Genomic DNA, 22077 nt, shown 5'->3' on the forward strand with positions numbered 1-22077 from the left:
CCTAATGTACGATGAATGGCTGAGGATCCTGGGATTGTATTTGTTAGTATTCAGAGGGAGATCTAGTAGAAACTTACAAGATAATGCATGGCTTATAAAGGGTGGCGCTGGGAAATTGTTTCCGTCAGGCGGGGATACTAGGACTCATGGGCACAGCCTTAGAATTAGAGGGGGACACTCTAAAATGGAAATGAGGAGACATTTCTTCAGCGGTGGGCCTGTGGAATTCACTGCCACGGAGTGCAGTGGAGGCCGGAACATTAAATGTCTTCAAGGCAGAGATTGATAAATTCTTCAGGGCTACGGGGAGAGTGTGGGTAAGTGGCATTGAAATGCCCATCAGCCATGATTGAATGGCGGAGTGGACTTGATGGGCCGAATGGCCTTACTTCCACTCCTATTTCTTATGGCCTTATGGTCTTGTAGGCCGAGTAAGGGGGAGGCCGTATTGGATTTGGTACTTGGCAGCGATTAGGCTAGGTGACAGATCTCCCGGGAGAATTTCAGTGACAGTGACCACACTGCCTCACCCTTACCATAGCCATGGAGAGGGATAGGAGAAGACAGTATGGGAAAGTATTTAATTAGGGGAGGGGAAGTTATACTGCTATTAGACAGGAGCTGTGGAGTATAAATTGGGAACAATTGTTCACCGGGAAAGGTACAACAGAAATGTGGAGGCTGTTTAAAGAGCACTTGTGTGTCTTAGATAACTTTGTCCCACTGAGACAGGCAAAGAATTGGTAAGGTGAAAGATCCTTGGAAGACAAGAGCAGAGGAGCTTCTCATAAAGAGGAAGAAGGAAGCTTACTTATGGTTGTGGAAGCAAGTATCTGGCACAGCTTTAGTGGATTATAGGGTAGCTAGGAAAGAACTCAAAAATGGACTGAGAGAGCCAGGAGGGGGCGCAAAAAAACCTTGGCAGGAAGGATTAGGGAAACCTAAAGGCAGTTGACACTTACATGAGGAAATGCGAGCTCTTGGGGTTCACATACATAGATCCCTCAAAGTTGCCACCCAAGTTGATAGGGTTGTTAAGAAGACGTATAGTGTTTTGGCTTTCATTAACAGCAGGATTGAATTTAACAGCTCTATAAAACTCTGGTTAGACCTCACTTGGAATATTGTGTCCAGTTCTGGTTGCCTCATTACAGGAAGGATGTAGATACTTTAGAGAGAGTGCACAGGAGATTTACCAGGATGCTGCCTGGATTGGAGGGTGCGTGGGTGATGGGTGCGTGGAATGCACTGTCAGTGATAGTAGTACGGTGAGAGACATTAGGGACATTTAAGCGACGTTTGGACAAGCACATGGACAGTTGTAAATTGAGTGGTGTGTGGGTTAGGTTGATCTTAGATTAAGATAAATGCTCAGCACAACATTGTGGGCTGAATGGCCTGGACTGTGCTGTACTAGTCTGTATTCTATGTTCTATCCAGCCTCTCCTTATAACTCAAACCCGCCAGTCCTGGGTGGCACAGTGGTTCAGTGGTTAGCACTGCTGTCTCACAGCACTAGGTCCCAGGGTCAATTCCAGTCTCAGGTGATTGCTTGTGTCGTTTTTGCACATTCTCCCTGCTTCTGCGTGAGTTTCCTCTGTGTGCTCCGGTTTCCTTCCACAGTCCAAAAATGTGCAGGTCAGGTGAATTGGCCATGCCAAAATGGTGTTAGCTGCATTAGTCAGAGGGAAATGGGTATGGGTGGGTTACTCTTCGGAGAGTTCGTGTGGACTTGTTGGGCCGAAGGGCCTGTTTCCACACTGTAGCGAATCTAATCTAATCTAATCTGGTAAAATCCCGGTAAACCGTTTCTGCACCCTTTCCAGTTTAATAATATCCCTCCTACACAAAGGCGACCAGACCTGTTCACAATATTTCAAAAGTGACCTCACCAATGTTCTGTACAGCTGCAACATGATGTCCCAACTCCTACATTCAGTGCTCTGACCAACAAGGGCAAATGAGCTAAATGAGCTAAACACTTTCTTCACCATCCTGCCTACTTGTGACACAACTTTCAAGGAACTATGTAAGTGAACCCCTGGGTCGCTCTGTTCAACGATATTCCCCAGGGCCTCTGATTCTGTGACAAGCCTCAATATTTCTAGGGCAGTTGGGTAACATCATTGGAACCTCCATCTGTATGAGAAAATGGTGATCTGACCACATCGGGGACACAGCTAAAGTTGGAGACTGCAGGAAGAGAGCAGGACCTGGGGGCTACTCTTATTGGTGCCCTAGGTGTCAGTAGCAGAGCCCTACTAAAAAGAGAATACTCTATCATATCCTGAATGAAGCAAACAGTACAGAGCATTGTTCACACAGAAGATAACCCGCAGTTTATTGATGCAACTTGTCAAGCACTAACCTCTCCACAAATAACTGGCCTTGTTCAGTTTAAAACATTTATCAAAACCTTCTGTCTCGTCTTGTGGGTACCAACAGCTATTAAACTGTCTGCACAGCGCACAACACATAAATCAACAGCAGCAAACGCCAGGAGGATCTGTGGCTGAGAATTCTGAAGAACCAATCTGAAACCGTCTTCGTCAGACTCTTCTCACATAGGCTGGGCTCAGTTCCACCACCAAATCTGATAAAAACCCTGCCTCATTTAGCTCTGGCAGTTTGAGCCGCAAGCTGCTGTTGCCTACGATAAAGCGAGGATGGTAAATCATCATTACCTCACTGTTTCTTGGACCTGTCACTGGTTTGGCTGACTTCTATTGTCAGTTTCTGCTTTATTTCAAAACCCCTATCCCCCCCGAACGTTTGCCCTGGAGATTTTCCCATTTGCTGTTGTGCCTGATTCCCAGGGCTCCCTGTCTCGGAGCTGTGGGATGTAAGCTGGGATCTGGATCTGAAGCAGATACACAGTTTAACCTTCTGTAACTGGGCTGTTCAGACTGGTCTGTCTGTCCTAACCATCAGTAGTAGTGAGGCCAGAATATGGAGGAAACATGCAGTGGGGAAGCTAGAAGGGGAAGAGACAGGAAGACATGCTTCACATGGACGTTCATAGTGTTGTATGATAAGGTGTGGCAAAAGGCTCCTGTGCGGCTTGAAACACCAGAATGGACTAATTGGGCCAATCAGTATGTTGTCTATTCTTTGTGAAAGCAGGAAGACTTCCTTTACACTTGTGCGCTTCCCAATCCACTAACCAAACACCCCTAAACCACTGCATCCTACTCCCATTAATCAATCACCCCTAACCAATGCATCCCATTCCACTAACCAAACAATCCTAACCACTGCATCCCATTCCAGTAACCAAATACCCATAACTACCAAACCCCACTCCACTAATCAAACATCCCTAATCACCAAATCCCACTCTCCTAACCAAGGACCCTAATCATCGAACCCCACTCCACTAACCAAACACCCCTAACCATCAAATCTCACTCTCCTAACCAGGCACTCTTAATCACCGAATCCCACTCCACTAACCAAACACCCTAACCACCAAACCCCACTCCACTAACCAAAAACCCCTAACCACCGCATTGTATCCCCCACTAACCAAAAACCCCTAACCACCACATCTTATCCCCCATTAACCAAACACCCCTTACGACCGCATTCCACCCCTGCTAACCAAACATCCCTAACCACCACATCCCACAATCACTAATCAATCAATCATCCTTTAGCACCTCATCCTACGCCCACTAACCAGACAGTCCACCATCAGTAACCAAACAACCCATCCACTGCATCTTGCCACTGTTGCAAAATGCTCCAATATTGGAGCTAGACTAAGGTGAGAGAGCAGAGTAAGACAGAATTAGGACCTGAAGCAATGGACTTCCTGGCAGATTCAGAGATGATTTGACTGACTGAAAGCAGGTTTGGTGTCACTGGCAGTGATGTCTGTGGATTGAGATGGAAGCCCCAATATATACCTTGATATATTTCCACCTCAATACATTCCTGAAGAAGGGCTTATGCCTGAAACATCGATTCTCCTGCTCCTTTGATGCTGCCTGACCTGCTGCACTTTTCCAGCAACACATTTTTCACCTCAATACATGCCCCAATATACACCCACGCTGATATGCACTCACACCTCCCAATATATAACCTGATATACATCCTCTGCAATATACATCCTCCAATATGCATCCTATAATCTACCCAGCCCTGACATATATCCCCCCCAATATATCAGTCCGATATGCACCCCTGATATTTATTCACCTTATATCTGCTGACATGCACACCCCAATATACGCTGCCTCTAATATAGATTCTCCAATTGCTCCACTGATTGTCACAGCCCTAGTATGCATATCCTACTATACAGTCTCCAAAATGCATGGCTTGATATGCACAGTCCCAAATATACATACCCTGACTTATACTATCCCTAAAATACAGGACCTGAAGTACACTTTGTAATATTCATAACACTGATGTAGAACTCCCTATAGTCACATCTGCACTATGAGTCAACGCGGACACAGGGCTAATAATTAGGAACCGGAGAATCAAAAAGACTGCATCCTGTCAATAATCTTACTCTCAAGTGAAAGCATTGTCTTCCTTCATAGTTCAGCACCTGTCCTGATCTATTTAACACCCCTATATACATTACCTGATATAAAGCTTCCAATATAAACCGCAATTATACACCCCCACCCTATATTCTCCTCTGATATAAACCCCTACATATACATTCCCCCTTATATACTCTCCTGATAATAATCACTCCACATATACACTCCCTCTTATATAAACTACCCCAATAAAACCTCCACATATACATTCTTCCTATATATACTTCCCAGATGTGAACCTCCACAAATGTTTTCCCCGATATAACTGTCACACATATAAACCACCCCTTGTATATCATCCCGTCATACAATCCCCAATGTATACACTCTCCCCCATATATACACTCTTCTCCATATAAATTCCTTTGATTTAGCCCCCCACATTTATATTCCCCCTCAGATAGACTTCCCCAATATAACCTCCACAAATAAAATCCTCCCATATATATGTCCCAGATACAAGTTCCCACATATTCCCTATCAGAAACACTCCCCTAATATAAACTACTCACATATCCAACTCTCATTGGATATATACCAGTTTTCTGTAACTTTCAAACTGAGTGCTGCAGATATATAAATATTAAAGAGAACAGTGCTTACATTCAGTTAACCAATCAGGACGTCAGTGGGCTAAGGAAATCTGACTTACCAATTGATCCTGATAAATGGAGAACCCTGAGCTATTAAATTGTTAGACAATTTATTTTTCCCAGTGACAGATCCCAATTGCTAGTGTGTCAGGGTCAGGTGTAGACATGAATTACAAATCCCACTCTCAAGAGAATTGCTCTGATTTCTGAAATCTCTGGGGAATATCGGTTTACAGTGAGGGTACAGGGACAGGAATGTGGATTTCCCTCACCTCCTAATCAGTTAATTAGGCTCCTTTAAGAGGTGATTATTGAGCTAGGGAGGGAAAGACTGCAATTTTCAAAAGGCAATTTGGCAAACTTGAACAGACTGGTGCAATGCGCAACTGTCCAGTTCAAAGAGATGAGACCTGAAAGTGTGTTTTTGTTAGTTACAATATATCTATACACCATGTCTACATTATCTTTACTGTGGCTCTATTTTACCATTTCTGACCTTTAAGGCCAACACAGAACAGAGAACATGGCTGCAGTCTACTTTTGCTACTGGCATTTCCTGCCTCCCCAAAATGCTGTTTTGTTTAAACCATCTGATTCAGAGATGTTATTACTCTAGAGCAGGTGGGACTTTAACCTGGGCCTCCTGGCTTAGAGGTAGGGACACCACCACTGCACCTCTGCCTCTTGAAGGGCTCAGTGCGACTAACTAAGGTCAACTCCTGCTCAGTTGAGGCATTAACATCTAACAGAGCACTGGGACCTTCATATAGCACAGTGGTAGAATCCCTACCTCTGGATTCAGAGGCCTACGTTCAAGTCTCACCTGTTCCAGGGATGTGAAATGACATCTCTGAACAGATTGGTTAGGAAAAGTAGGTTAGATAAACATTAAAATAGCATTTTGTGAATGATGCAGTGTCAAGATTCAAAACTATTTGAATACTACATTCATGGGATCCATTTGAAAACCTTACTTTTTGTATCTACAATTTGTATCTTTCTCCCCACTGATCCTTCAAATCTCAATGTTTTTTAGACACATTGAAGGGAATATGTCATGTATTGTCATGTTCTGGGATAATTGGCTTTAGAACATGTTTCTCTTTATCTATAACAAAATGCACAATGCCTTTCTTGATATACTACAGTATCAAAGGTAGATTGTATTATGCAATTGTTATGACCACACAACAGGAATATCCTTAGAATACCATGATGAGGAGTTGGTAAAGGCTCAAATTTATCCAATAGTTTATGAGTTTTTAAAATTTTAAACAATTGGTGACTCATCTTTATCCTTCAAACAAGGTAAAAGATTAGTTTCTTACACAGGTTTATTTGTTTGTTCATAGAATGTGGGTGTTACTGGCTGGGCCAATATTTATTGCCCATTCCTAAATGCCTTTGAACTGAATGGTTTGCTAAGCCATTTCAGAGGGCATTTAAGAATCAACCACTTTGCTGGAGGTCTGGAGTCTTGAGTAAGCCAGACCGGGTAAGGTAGCAGATTTCCTACTCTAAAGGACGTTAGTGAACTAGTTAAGGTTTTACAACAATCAACAATAGTTGCATGGTCACCTTTAGATAAGCTTTTTTTTTCCAGGTTTTTAGCTAACTCAAATGTTACCATCTACCACGGTCTGATTCAAACCCAATATCCCCAGAATGCTTGTGTAGCTGCCTGATTACCAATCTTCCTCCTTCTGAAAGTTATTTAAGTAATAATCGTAAAGGTTATTAAATAAAATATGGATTCAAAGATTTAATGTAAGTCAGGATGCAAGTCACATATGAAGATGAAAAGGAGACCAGTCTCTACCATAGTTGCAAGCCTGGCTTGCTTTAAGATTCTCTTTGTGAAATGATGGACTTGAAAATTTCAAATCAGATTCAGCAGATGCACTGGCCTCTGTGGTTGAAGGCTGCTTCCACAGTGGACTGAGCAGAATAGGTCCTGGGATTGAGAGAGCAATCCTGGAAAACCACCTTCTGTCTTGCTGTTGACAAGCAGTGACTGCTACAAGATGTTTCTTCACATAAAACAGTTGCTCTGAGCTGCACTTTTATACAATTTAGAACTCATAAAGGCTGCTATCCCAAAACTGGTAAATTTGTATGAGGACTGTCGGATCAGGCTCAGTCTGGGGCACACACCCATTATTATCTTTTAGTCAAAGTATAGCCCTCATTCTGTCAGGTGTTAGTGACAATAGTCAGATATATCCACATTTCCAGGGAAATCATTATCAGGGAGTTTATGTTTATCTTTAGAATTATAATTGAATTGCAATTTCTTCTTGAGATAAATGAGATCTAGCTTCAGTTCTAACTGATATACAAAGGTTGTCATGGGACTTATGGGAGCCATTTTGTAAGATTCCTTGCATCCATTTTAAAGACAAATTAGCTTTCTTTACAAAATCTGCAATATTATAACTATATATTTAGGGGAGCATAGTGGCTCAGTGGTTATCACTACTGCCTCACAGTGTCAGGCACCCAGTTTCAATTCCCGCTTTGGGCGACTGAGAGTTTACACATTCTCCCCATGTCTGCGTGAGTTTCCTCCAGGTTCTACGGTTTCCTCCCACATTCCAAAGATGTGCAGGTCAGGCGAATTGGCCATGCTAAATTGCCCATACTGCATTAGTCAAGGGTAAATATAGAGTAGGGGAAAGTAGGTGATTTCTCTTCGGAGGGTCAGTGTGGACCTGTTGGGCTGAAGGGCCTGTTTCCACACTGTAGGGAATCTAATCTAATCTAATCTAATCATGTTTGTGACACAGATGAGAAGATTAGAGTGCTGAGATCTGCTGCAGTGCTTCTCACAGCAATTACCTCAGAGTTTGTTGAGTTGATTTAACTAGGATTTGAAACAAACAGAAGCAGCATCTCTTCAGCAACAATGTCGATGTCCCATTGCATGACACAATGAAGAGCACCACATATTATAACAGGATGTGATGTGTGTAGAGACCTCCTGACCTGTTGAAGCAGTCTCTTTGAAATCTGATGGTCACCTTGAAGACAAACTTTGAAGAGAGGTGCATGTCATAATTCTCGTCTGGAGCTGAAAGGGGCATTATAATGAGATCTTTATTTCAATGGGAGTACAGTACATTTCCCAGAGGCCAGCCATTCACCTGTTTTGTTTTTCTGAAGGTCTAGGGAGAACAGAATTTTCAGAGGAAATGCCCCGTATCAACAAACCCAGCTCTCTTGCGAAAATAACCATCATGAATTGCCAGCTTAGGTTTTGCCCAATGTAAATCCATAATTTCATTATCAGCTTCATCTGCTGTTGACACAGGGGAGAGACATTAGAATGAATCATTAAAATCTCTGAGAAAAACATCTAGGTAATTGTGAAGAGCCAGTGTGGTTTTCTGAAAAGGAAATCATGTACAGTCACTGTGCTTATGGATGGATGTTAATGCTTTGGGAGCAGATCAGAGAAGGTTTATTAAACTAATACTTGGAATGAGTGCATTGCCATATGAGGAGAGGCTATACAGAGCTCAGCCTGTATCCTCTAACGTTTGGAGGAGTCAGAGGTGACTTAATTGAAACATGTAAGATCCTGAAGGGTTTTGGCTGGGTGGATGTGGAAAGAATGTTTCCTCTTAAGGGAGAATCTAGAACTGGGGGTCATAGTTTAAAAGTAAACGGGTGCTTATTTAAAACAGAGATGAGGAAATGTGCTTTTATTTTCCATTCGAGGGCTGTTAGTCTTTGGAATTCCCTTTCTAAAAGGCAGAATCTTCCAATAGTTTTAAGGCAGAGTGAGTTAGATTCTTGGTGACCATGGGAATGAAATATTGTCCGGGGTATGTAGGAATATAGAATTGAGGTTAAAATCAGATCAGCTGTAATCTTATCAGATTGAGGAGCAGGTTCGAACAGGCGAGTGGTCTACTCTTATTCCTTGTTTGCAGGTTCAATTGTTTAACCAACTGACTGAAGGAGTGCTGTGTAATTTGGAAAAGAGAGAGCTCATTGATGTACTATTTTCAAGAAACATTTCACAAGGTTACCGTGCAAGTGGGGTCTCGCAGTATGGGGGATAATGTATTAAGACGGATAGAAGATTGGCTGGATGGCAGAAAACAGACAATATGCATATATCATTCATTTTGTGATTGGCAGGATTTGAGGAGTGGAGACCGAAAGGAGTCTCTGCTGGTGTTGTGCTGTTTTAAATTTACATCAATGACTTAGAATAGGAGAGTGAAGGCATGATAGCTTGATGACTGGAAGTTAGATAGGAAAGTATGCTGTGACGGAGATATAAGGAGATTGCAGACAGATATTGATAAATTAAGTGAGTAGACAAACATCTGGCCGATTAACGTATGATGTAGGAAAATGTGAAGTTGCTTATTTTAACAGGTTGAACAAGAAAGCAGGATAATAACTAAATAGAGAATGATTATAGAACTCTGAGATGCAATGGATCTAGGTGTTTGAGAGCATGGGTCACAGAAAACTTAGCATTAAGGTACAGCAGTGTTTAAGAAGACTCATGGAATGCTAGCCTTTATCATAAGTATAATTGAAGTAAAGATAAGGATGTTATGCTTCAGGTAGACAGTGCATTGGGGAGATGACACCTCAAATACTGACGGCCGTTTTGATCTCCTTATTAAAGGTAAGGTAAACATAGAAAATAGGAACTGGAGTGGACCATTTAGCCTTTTGAACCTGCTCAGCTGTTCAATATGGGTGATAATTCAACTCAGTACCTTGTTCTAGCTTTTGTCACATGCTTTTTGATACATTTAGCCCTTAAAGGAATATCTACTTCCTTCATGATAATAATGCTTTGGCCTCAACCATCTTTTGTGGCATAGAATTCACCACTCTCAGGGTGAATAAATTCCTCCTCATTTCAATCTACTCTAGATATAAATGCATTTGAGGTAGTTCAGAGGATGTTTGATATTTGGAATGAGTGTGTTGTCATTTGAGGAAAGTATGGACCAGGCTGGACTTGTTTTCACTGGAGTTTAGAAGAGCAAGGGGTAACTTGAGTGAAATGTATATGATCCTGAGTGGTTCTTGAGAAGGTGGATGCGTAAATGACTTTCCCTATTGTGGGAGAATCCAGAAGTCGGTGCAATTCTAAAATAAGGTGAATTTTGTTTCCTTTCAGAGGATTGTGTACATTCAGAATCTCTTCCTCAGAAGGTGGTGGAGGTCATTTAATATTGTAAAGGCAGAAGTAATTGGATTCTTGTCAAGCAAAGGGAAGCGAAGGTTATTAGGAATAGATGGAGACATGGAATTAGGAAAATAAACAGATCAGCTATGATCATAACGAATGGTCGAGCAGGCTTGAAGGACTGAATAGCTAAGTATGCTCCACTTTTATATTGTCTTGCACTTGTAGAGATTCTGTTCAGGCCATCAGTACAAGAGTAGACATTCCTCCATCAGCTGCACTCTCTCATACCTACAAGTACAAGGGTAATCGACAAATGAGATCATTGTCAGTTGGAAAATCCCTTCAAGTCACACACCATCCTGGCTTGGAAATATATCACCATTTTTTTCATCATCATTGGGTCAATATCTTGGAAAGTGCAACATAACATCTCTATGGGAAACACCTTCACCTACGACGACAATGGTTCCAAAAGGCAACTCTTCCCAAGAGCAGCTAGAGCTGGACAACAAATGCAGACTTGGCACGTTTTACCTAAAACTCAAGAATATATCTAGGATGTATTATGTCTGCCTACATCCTCAACCAGAGAACAATGATGGAGATGAGCCCATTGATGCTTGAGTATGGTCCCAGTGGCATCACATAGAGAAGTGACTGAGGATAATTTTAGAAGAAGTTGGCTTACTCTTCACAGCTCAGAAGGGGATCATGGAGAAACTGGTGTCAAGCAACTGTTTGCAGTTAAGCTTATTAATTTTGTATAGTCTGTTGACTTCCGGGTGCAAGGATTCAAGACATGAGAGAACAGGTTGGAAGGGGATGGTGTATAACCAGTGCCAATGGAGGGAAAGTGGTTGACTAATGGGCCTAGATTTGGAAGTATCAATGAGGGCAAAAGTGAGAGGATGGGGAATGGGGATAAGGAAGTGAGGGAAGGCATGTGTGTTCACAGTGAAGAAGGAAATAATTACCTTCCAATAGATAAGAAGAAGATAAGGGCAGGATTAAATTGTATGCATATAAATGCACAGAGTATTATGAATCCAAATTGAGGAATTTGAAGCAGAAATTGCTGGAAGGGGATATGACAGAGTAGCATTGACAAGAACATGCCTCAAGCCAGAATAGGACTCAATACTTAACGTCCCGGGTTATAAGACTTTCGCTAGAAACAGTGTGGGTACAAAGGGAGGAGGTGTAACAGTCTTGGTCAAAGGCAATATCATAGCCCTTGAACATGATGCTGTTCCTGAATTAGAATCTATACGGTTGACGGTGAGAAACAGAAAGGGAGTGGTGACCTTCTTGGGTATTTATTATAGGCCTCTAAATAATTGGGAGGAAATTGAAGGGAGCATTTGCAGGCAGGTTATAGAAAATCTGCAGGACAAGTAGGGCTGGAATAGTTGGTGATTTCATTTACCTTTGGTAGACAAGGGAAAAGGTAGAATTTGGTACATGGAGGGGAAAATTTCTTGCAATGTATGCAGGAGAACTTTCTGGAACAGTTCATTTCCTGTCCTACCAAGGAGGGGGTTGTGCTGGATCTGGTCAGAGGAAATGAGGCAGGCCAAATGCAGAATGTCAGAATGGGGGAGTTTTTGGGAAACAGCATCATAACATAATATGATTCAATATCAAGTCAGAAAAGGATAAAAATCAGAGAAGGATTAAGATCTCAGATTGGAAATAGGCAGATTTTAGGCGTCTAAAAGGTCAGGTTGATTGGAAACACGTTTTGTAACAATACAGTGACTGACAAAAAGGAGACTTTCAAAAGGGAGACCAGGGTATATACTCATGAGAAATGAGTGCAGGGTTTAACAAAGCTAGAGTACCCTGGATGACTGAAGACATTGATAAGAAAATGAGGAAGAAAAATGAGATATATGATGCAATCCAGAATAATAATGGCAACAGAAATTATGTACAACAACTCAAAACTAGCAGACAGAATAAGGCTGGAATAAGGAAGGCTACGAGGAAGCATGAGGAGAGGATAGTAGACTGCATTAAAACAAATAAGAAAATGTTCTTCAAACCTATTAATAGTAAAACATTAGCGAAGGATAGAGTGAGATCCATAAGGAACAGGCAGGGTAAACTGCTCACTGTTGCAAAAGATATGGCACAGGTACTAAATGAATATTTTGCTTCTGTCTTGACCAAATTAGCAGATGGTGATATTGGCTGAGTTGAAAATGTGGATGTTGAGCAAAGTCATGATAGATAAAGAAGAGGTGCTAAAAAGACTGCTGTACATCTCTATGACTCTATGGCTCTATGACTGGCAATATTCCAGGTTGGGAGGTTGCCAGGCCCAGTTGGGATCTATTCTAGATTGCTGAGAGAGGTAAGGGAGCAAATCACAGAGCCTTTGACAGAAATTTCCCTCCCTGAATATAGGATTAGTCTTGGGCTACTGGAGGATTGGAAATGTGATGCTGTTGTTTAAGGAAGGGGTAAAGGATAACCCAGGAAACTACAGACCTCTCAGGTTGACATCAACAGTGGCAAAACTGATGGAGACCATTATAGATGATAATATAAATATACACTGCAAGAAAAAAATTAACCAGTACTTGACAGTCAACATAGCTTTGTCAAGGGCAGGTCATACCTGACAAATTTAATTGAGTTCTTTGATGAGGTGACACAGGCTGTGGGTGATGGTAGTGCTTGATGTTGAAAATTTGGACTTTCAGAAAACATTTAATATGGTGCCACATGGCAGGTTGGTTAGCAAAGTAGAAATAGTTGGGATTGATGGGTCCATGGCAGCATGGAATAGAAATTGGCTAAAAGGCAGGGGGCAAAGAGTGTGTATAAATGAGCATTTCTCAGATTGGAGACAAGTGGAAAGTGGTGTTTCCCCAGGAATTGATGTTGGGATCCTTGTTTTATTGATCGATAGAAATTATTTGGAGATGGATGTTGAGGGCAAAACCTCTAAATTTACAAATGAGAGTAAGCTAGGGACAGTAGTGAGCTGTGAGGATGATGCTGAGTGACTTTGGAGGGATATTGGCAAGTTGGGGTCAAATGGGCAGACACCTGGCAGATGAATTTCAATGCAGAAAGATGTGAGGTAATGTGAGGCAGAAGAAACATGGAGGTACATGGCTCAGTAGTATAACTTTGAAAGGAGTACAGGAGAAGAGGGACCTTAGGATTCATGAGCATAATTCTCTGAAAATGGCTAGCAAGTTGAAACAGTTGTTCAGAGGCTTCCAAGACCTTTGGGTTTATAAATAGAGGCATTGAGTATAAAAGCAAAGAAGTGATGTTACATCTCTACAAATCATTGGTCAGACCACATTTGGAGTATGGTGTCCAATTCTGGGCTCCTTCTTTAAGGAAGGATGTTAAAGCTCTGGAGAGAGTGCAAAGGACATTTACAGAATGATTCCAGGATTTAGGAATTTTAGCTATGAGGAAAGATTAGTGAAATTGGACTTATCCTCCTCGGCACTGAAAAGACGAAGAAGTTTGTACGTGATAAAGAAGGCTATTCCGATTCCACAAGTGGTATGTCAGTAACTAGGGGATCACAATTTCAAGACTGTCAGCAAGACAGCTAGGAGTGAGATGGGGAGTACCTTCTTTACTCAGAGAGTTGTTAGGATTTGGAATGGACTGCCTAGGAGGGTGGTGGAGGCAGATTCCATAGGAGGTTTCAAAGAGAACATACATTTGAGAGTGGTGAATCTCAAGGGGTTTGGAGATAGAGCTAGAGAATGCGGTCAGCTGATTAGCTTTTTTGCAAACCAGTATTGACACGATGGGTCAAACGGCCTCCTTCTGTACTGTAAAATTCTATATAGTTAGGGCACCTATCCATGCAAGGTAAAAACAATGACTGCAGATGCTGAAAACCAAATACTGGATTAGTGGTGCTGGAATAGCACAGCAGTTCAGGCAGCATCCAACGAGCAGCGAAATCGATGTTTCGGGCAAAAGCCCTCACCTATCCATGCAGTTTCAATCCATCAGAGCTCAAACAGTGTTAAAAGTGGCACAATTGGCCTTTGAAGTTTCCTGATGAAGGGCTTTTGCCTGAAACATAGATTTTCCTGCTCCTCAGACGCTGCCTGACCTGCTGAGTTTTCCAACACCACGCTCTCAACTTTGAACCCATGATCGAGGGAGACGAGTTCAAATCCCATCATGACGGTTGTTAGAAATTAAATTAATCAATCTGGAATTTCACTTTAAATTCAGTAAGACTGACCATGAAGTTATCACTGATTGTTGTAAGAGTCTGTCTGGCTCACTGATGTGCTTTAGGGAAGGTAATCTGCCATCCTTGCCATGCTGCCTAGATCTGACTTCAGGCCCACAGAGATGTGGCTGACGTTTCATATCCCTGTGAAGTGACTGGGGACAATAAATGCTGGCCTTGCCCAGCAATGCCCTGATCTGACAAAGGAGAAGTCCTGCACATACACACGTGCACATGCCCAGACAGAGACACACACACACAAACAGATTTCTGCCTTTGCCTTGCAACATTAATACTCCTTCAACCTCCAATGGGAACGTAAATTAACAAACATGAGATTGCAGACTCTTGTGGGATATGTAGCCAATAGGATCTAAGATGTCAGCTGATCCCTGATGCTTCCTGACTGGTCTTCAGTCTCATAGTCCTGAGAAAATGCTTCAGTGAAAGATTCCTGTTCATAGTTTCCACCTTTCGCAGTCACTGGGAACCTGACTCTGCTCTGAATGAAACTACAAACATTCTGACCTACTCAGGCTCGTCTTCAAGTTGGGTGCCAGTGACATTGATAGATTCTACCTGGTACCATGGCAATTACCCCACTCAGCTATTATTTCATTTGTGTGACCCTGTAGCCCAGATTGTTTATTGTTAGGGAGTCTTAAAGAGCAGGAGCTCCAGTCTAGACAAAAATGAACGTCTCTTTCTCTCTCTCTCTCTCTCTCTAAGGCAGCTTGTTTTTTTTATAAAGCACACATGCTTGCAGACTCGCGGTCTGGTTTACATTTGCTGGCAGTCAGGACTAAGAGTTCAGTTTCTGCATTGGGAATGTAATTGCTCTGATTGCTGTGTTGCTGAGACACGTCCCAACAGGCTCCACCTTCTTCACTGCCAATTTATTTGTTATCTTCGTTCTCTATGTCTCAGCAATGTTTGGAATTAAAGGTGGAGATAATGCATCGGAGCTACACAGAGGAGGATTCAGGTGTGGATACACAGAGCAGGAATCTGTGTTGCTGGGGTCCTGGGATATGGGCTGATCAGCTTCATTGTTTTCAATTATTAATACATAACACAGGAGCAGCTGCTGGCTTAATAAGCAAGAAAGTCTGTGGTTTCTAATGTAATATAACTGATCCCTGAACGATTTAAACTGCAAGACTGAACACAATTCTTCTCCCTGATTCTTTTCAAATTGTACTTTGAAAAATGAAGCTGAACTGAATGTTGCTTCTGTGGATCCAGATTGGGCTTATTGCTGTGAGCATAATGGTGTTAGTGGTTTACTATATGTTCATTCACACAACGTACGCAGACAAAGTTGGATTCTCTTTGAGACAGATACCTGACATTTATTTACAATATTATTTATGGGGCTTTAATCTCACAGATGTACCCACATGGTCTGGCTGTATGACTTTTGATGTTATACAATACGCACACATATAGCTGACTCAGTACAATTCTATTACACAGAGGTAGAGACTGCAGGTGAGTGCTATTCCTTTATACTAGAACATTATATGTTGTGACATCATGTCATTGACTTAAAGCTCATGTATTTTGGGATCTGTGCCATAATACAACAGCTCCTCTTCAACTAACTATCAGCTCAGCAGGCTGGAGCATCTCTGTCTGCTAACTGTCTTATTCCAGAATTCCTATGAGTAAAGAGAAAACCTTCCATATTCCAAATCCCTCATCATGCGGAGGCATTATGCAATGAAGGAAGGATAATTCCCTCATTCCCAATTCCATTCTCACCGTGCACCCTATGAGGATCCTAGTTCTCCCTGCCTCTTTAGCTGCTTGCTTTTTGGGAGAACAACAGTGACACAACCCAAAGAACAGACAGGTATTGGAAGGATAAGATGCAGTGGGACGATAAGTTTTGGGACCAGAGCCTCATCATAAGGTTGACAATGGGACTAAGCTACATTACTTTCAGAATAAACGGTCAGTACCACAGAGTCCTTGGAAAAGCTTCACTGTCAACTAAATAGCAAATCTACCTCTTGTGACAATTTGTACTGACATTTCATAGGTCCCTGATGTGCAAATGCCTCATGCCTATCTCCGGTACATGACATGGACCCCTTATTTTCTACTCCTACCAATGCTGTGGACAATATGTGGATCTGCCTTCATGTTTGCCACTCAGGATCGTTGGCATCATCAAACATTAAAGTCATATTGTGCAGAAAGAACAGGGAAGATTAGATTTGTAAGTTGGACAAAATGAACACATTATGATCTCATTACAATCAAGTTAGAAGTATGAGCAGGCAATGAGTTCCTGGAAAAGGACTGTATGGAATGTCTGATTCAACTAAGCAAGTCCTCACTCTAAGACCCTTTAGTCTTAGACTGTCTCTACAAGGGGAAAGAACCTCTCCACCTCTAAGGTGCAGCCCCTTCAATAAAATTGCTTCTTATTGTTCCAAACTCTAATGAGTACAAGCCCAACCTACTCAACATCTCCTCATAAGACAGTTCCTCCATAAGACAGTTCCTTCACTTGGGTCAGCCAAGTGAACTTTCTCTGGACTGCCTCCAATGCCAGCATGTTTTCACTCCAAGAAGGAATCAAAGCTGTTCGCATAATTCTTGGTTTGATCGAGTTAATGCAAGATTTTCTTAGTTTTATACTCAATTTCCATTGAAATAAAGGAAAACTTTTCTTTTGCCTTCCCTGTGATCTACTGAACTTAGATATTGGCGTTTTGTGATTTCAAATTTCACTGTGCTCATGGAGTCATAAAGTCATAGAGTCAAAGAGATGTACAGCACGAAAACACGTTGCTCTAACTCGTTCATGTTGACCAGATAGCCTAACCTAATCTAGTCCTATTTGCTTGCACTTAGCCCATATCCCGCAAAACCCTTCCTATTCATATACCCATCTAGATGACTTTTAAATGTTGTAATTATAGCAGCTTCCATCACTTCCTCTGGCAGCTCATTCTATACACATACCACTCTCTGAGTTGAAAAGTTGCCCCTTGAGTCCTTTTTAAATTTTTCCCCTCTCACCCTAAACCCAAGCCATCTAGTTCTGGACTCCCCCACCCCAGGGAAAAGACCTTGCCTATTTACCCTATCCATGCCCCTCATGATTTCATAAACCTCTATAAGGTCACCCCTCAATCTCCGATGCTCCAGGGAAAACAGCCCCAGCCTATTCAGGCTCTCCCTATAGCTCAAATCCTCCAATCCTGGCAACTTCCTTGTAAATCTTTTCTGAATCCTTTCAAGTTTTACAACATTCTTCTGCTAGGAGGGACACCAGAATTGCATACAATATTCCAAAAGTGGTCGAACCAATGGTCTGTACAGCTGCAACATGACCTCCCAATTCCTACACTCAATGCTCTGATCAATAAATAAAAGCATGCCAAACGCCTTCTTCGCTATCCTATCTGAGACTCCACTTTCAAGGAGCTATGAATCTGCACTCCAAGTTCTCTTTGTTCAGCAACACTCCCTAGGACCTTCGCATTAAATGTGTAAGTCCTGCTCTGATTTGCTTTTCCAAAATGCAGCACCTCACATTTATCTAAATTAAACTCCACCTGCCACTCATTAGCCCATTGGCCCATCTAATAGAGATGCGATTGTAATCTGAGGTAGCCTTCTTAGCTGTCCACTACACCTCCAATTTTGTGTCATCTGCAAACTTACTAACTATAATTCTCATGATCACATCCAAGTTACTTATATAAATGATGAAAAGTAGTGGACTCAGCACCGATCACTGTGGCACACCGTTGGTCACAGGGCTCTCATCTGAAAAGCAGCCTGCCACCACCACCCTCTACCTTTGAGCCAGTTCTTTATCCAAATAGCTAGTTCTCCCTGTATTCCATGAGATCGAATCTTGCTAGCCAATCTACCATGAAGAACTTTGTTGAATGCCTTACTGAAGTCCATATAGATCACACACACTGCTCTGCCCTCATCAATCCTCTTCATTAATTCTTCAAAAGACTTAATCAAGTTCGTGAGACATGCTTTCCCACGAACACAGCCATGTTGACTATCCTTAATCAGTCCTTGCGTTCATGTGACACCAGACCCACAGTGATGAGTTTTTTAAAAATTACTTCATGTGATGCGGGTATCACTGGCTCGGTGAACAGTTATTGCCCACCTTTAATTGCTCAGAGGACCATTAAGAGTCAACCACATTGCTGTGGATCTCATAAAACCATAGAATCCCTACAGTGTGAAAACAAGCCATTTGGCCTAACAATTTCACACGGACCCTCTGAAGAGTAACTGACCCAGACCCATTCCCGTACCCTATTACTCTACATTTACCCCAGATTAATGCACCTAGCCTGCACATCCCTGGGCTTTATGGGCAATTTAGCACAGCCAGTTCTCCTAACCTGCACATCTTTGGACTGTGGGAGGAAATGGGAGCACCTGGAAGAAACCCACGCAAACATGGGAAGAATGTTTAAACTCCACACAGACAGTTGCCTGAGGCTAGAATCAGCTCCCTGGTGCCATGAGGCAGTAGTGCTAACCACTGAGCCACTGTGTCAGCTAAGAGAGTGATGGGATACACTCGATTAGCTGAATCACTGATTTTTGTTCCTATCTTCCTATCATATTGCTATTTGACCACTGCTTTAATTGCCTTATTTGTACTGGAGTCATCTATCACAGCTTGCACTCTGCTGTCTACAATTACACACCTCCAGTGATACAATATAACAGTACATTAGAGGCTATGGCCTCAGCGCAATGGTTACTGCTCTGAAAGTGTCAGTGACTCATTGAGAATATATAATGAGGGTTTGTTCATTCTGTCTGGTTCCAGCTTTCACACTTGAAGCCTCCTACACCCCACACAGACACTCACTGCTGGAGCTGTCGACCCTCCCAGCTTGTACTGCGGGCTCCAGCAGTGAACAGTATTCTCCAGAAAACTGTTGCAAACAATCCAAGATGAAGATTGCAGCATCATTGAACAAAACCTCTTGTCGTGACTAACATTTGTTTGGAACACTTTTGTTTATCAGTTAGAGACATTTCGGAGGCAGCATTTCGCGAAGGTGGATGACTCAGGCCAGGAAATCCTATCATAGAGGCATTATGTCATAAGTCATACAGCAAGGAAACAAACTATTCAGTCCAACTCATCCATGCCTACTAGGTTTCCCAAGCTAAACTAGTGCCACTTACCAGCATTTGTCACATAGCCCTCTAACTGGGGAGGCACGGTATTTCAGTGGTTAGCACTACTGCCTCAGAGCACCCCAGGGACTCAGTTTCAATTCCAGCCTTCGGTGACTGTCTGTGTGGAGTTTGCATGTTCTTCCTGCATGGGTTTCCTCAGGGTGCTCCGGTTTCCTCCCACAGTCCAAAGATGTGCAGGTCAGGTGAATTGGCCATGCTAAATTGCCCAGAGTGTTAGGTAAGGGGTAGATGTAGGCGTATGGGTGGGTTAGAGGGAAATGGGTCTGGGTGGGTTACTCTTCAGAGGGTTGGTGTGGATTTGTTGGGCTGAAGGGCCTGTTTCCACACTGTAGGGAATGTAATCTGAACCTTTCTTATTCATTTGCCTGTATGAATGTTATAATTATACCAACCACTACTACTTCCTCTGGCAGTTTGTTCCATATGTGCATCACCTTCTGCGTGAAAAAGTTGCACCTCAGGTCCCTTTGAAATCTTTCTCCTCTCACTTTAAACCTATGTCTTCTTGCTTTGAACTATGGAAAAGACCTTTACTATTTACCTTATAATGTCACCCCTCAGCCTCCAAAACTCCAAGACAAAAAATAGATCAGCAGGAGGCTGGAAGAACACAGCAAGCCATACAGCATCAGGAGTTGGTCAAGTTAACGTTTTGGGTGTAACCTTTCTTCAGGCAAAATGTTTCAGCCTATCCAGAATTTCTCTATAGTTCAAACCTTCCAGTCCAGGTAACATCCTCTAAACCTTTTTTGCACCCTTTTTAATTTAATAATATCCTTCCTCTGTGATCAAGGATAGAGTTGGGAACCAGAATTTATCTCCTTCAGAAATATAAAATATTGTTACACAATTGTTCATACAAAGACTGGAAATGAAGCCAGCCTCGCTTCTACAAATATCAGGAAAGAATTCAAGAAGATGAGCCAAGTGAACTTTAACACCCCACAGTGTGGTTTCAAGCAACTGTCACAAAGTCACCCATTGCTAGGATGCTTGATGCTAGGACTGAAACTAGGCCTTGCAAGAAATATGTGTTGTTTTTTTCTGGTGGATTAAAAAATTAAAAAATGAAATGTCTTTTCGCTGCAGTGTGTCGAATCTGTCGGAGTGGAGGGATATTTCTATCAAGCATTGTGTATCAAGCAACCGCTGTACAACAGAATGATGGCTGCATGTTGCTGTCAACTCACGCCTATGGAACATCCAATACCCAGCCGCAAATCTCTTAGCTCTTTAACTCTTTTTAAATCACAAATGGCAGGACTTGCTCCTCTATCTGTGTTTGGAGAATCTTTGTGATGTTTCAAGTTGGATCCTCTCCAATTCAGAGTCTGAGGTGCCCCTTCTTCTTCAAAGTTCTCTCATGTTACCTCAGCCTGATATCAGTAGTACTGGACCATGAATGGATGCAAATAGAACTAAGCTTCACATATTCTGTTGTTAATATCACATTAACAATGTAACCTCATAAGCAACAGGTATGCCGCATGGTACTGGGAATGGTGTGATCCTTTATGATTTTGATTTGATTTTTATTATTGTCACATGTACCGAGATACAGTGAAAAGTTTTGTTTTTCATGCTAGCTAGACAAATCATTCTTTATGTGTGTATATCAAGGTAATAGAACACAATGCAGCATATAGTGTTGCAGCTACAAATAAGGTGCAGAGAAAGATCAACTTTAATATATGAGATGTTTATTCAATAGTCTGGTAACAGTGAGGAATAATTTGTTCTTGAACCTGTTGATACATGTTTTCAAACTTTCTGCCCAATGAAAGAGGGTGGGAGAGAGTATAACTGAGTTGGGAGGGGGTTTTGATAACATTGGCTACTGTACTAGGGCAGCGGGAGTTTAAACAGAATCATTGGAGGGAAGTCTGCCTGAGTTGGTGTTGGATGCAGAGACACTAAATTATTTCAAAACTTATCTGGATCTGAACCTTAAGTGTTGCAAAATGCAGGGATATGGGCTCTGTGCAGGAAGATGAAATTAGAAAGGAAATCTGGATGTCGCTGGGTTGGCATGGACAAATTGGGCTAAATAGCCCCTTCTGCTCTGTATCATTTCTATGGTTCTATAAAGAATTTATTTATTTTGATAATAAAGTATTGTTAAACATTTTCAAAAGCAAGTGTGCAGCATAAAAAGGCACTGGTGTAAAGAAGGAAAACTACCCTCACACTGTTAAAGATGATTTTGTATACTCAAGTTCCCTTTCTTGGATCTGTTCGGGTCTGTTTTTTTTAAGAAATGTAACAGTGGAGCCAAGTTTTCTCCTTACAGAATGCCTCCATCAAACTTCCCCTTGGAGAACAGGT

At 42.0% G+C, this 22077-nt stretch overlaps 1 long non-coding RNA gene across 1 annotated transcript in view; it reads right to left on the bottom strand.

The window, feature by feature from the left end:
* LOC140494081 (uncharacterized) overlaps nucleotides 1-22077 on the bottom strand; it is an 88315-nt gene that overhangs the window by 13564 nt on the left and 52674 nt on the right. The window lies entirely within an intron of this gene.

Source organism: Chiloscyllium punctatum, chromosome 23, assembly GCF_047496795.1.
Source record: "Chiloscyllium punctatum isolate Juve2018m chromosome 23, sChiPun1.3, whole genome shotgun sequence".
Classification (NCBI taxonomy): domain Eukaryota; kingdom Metazoa; phylum Chordata; class Chondrichthyes; order Orectolobiformes; family Hemiscylliidae; genus Chiloscyllium; species Chiloscyllium punctatum.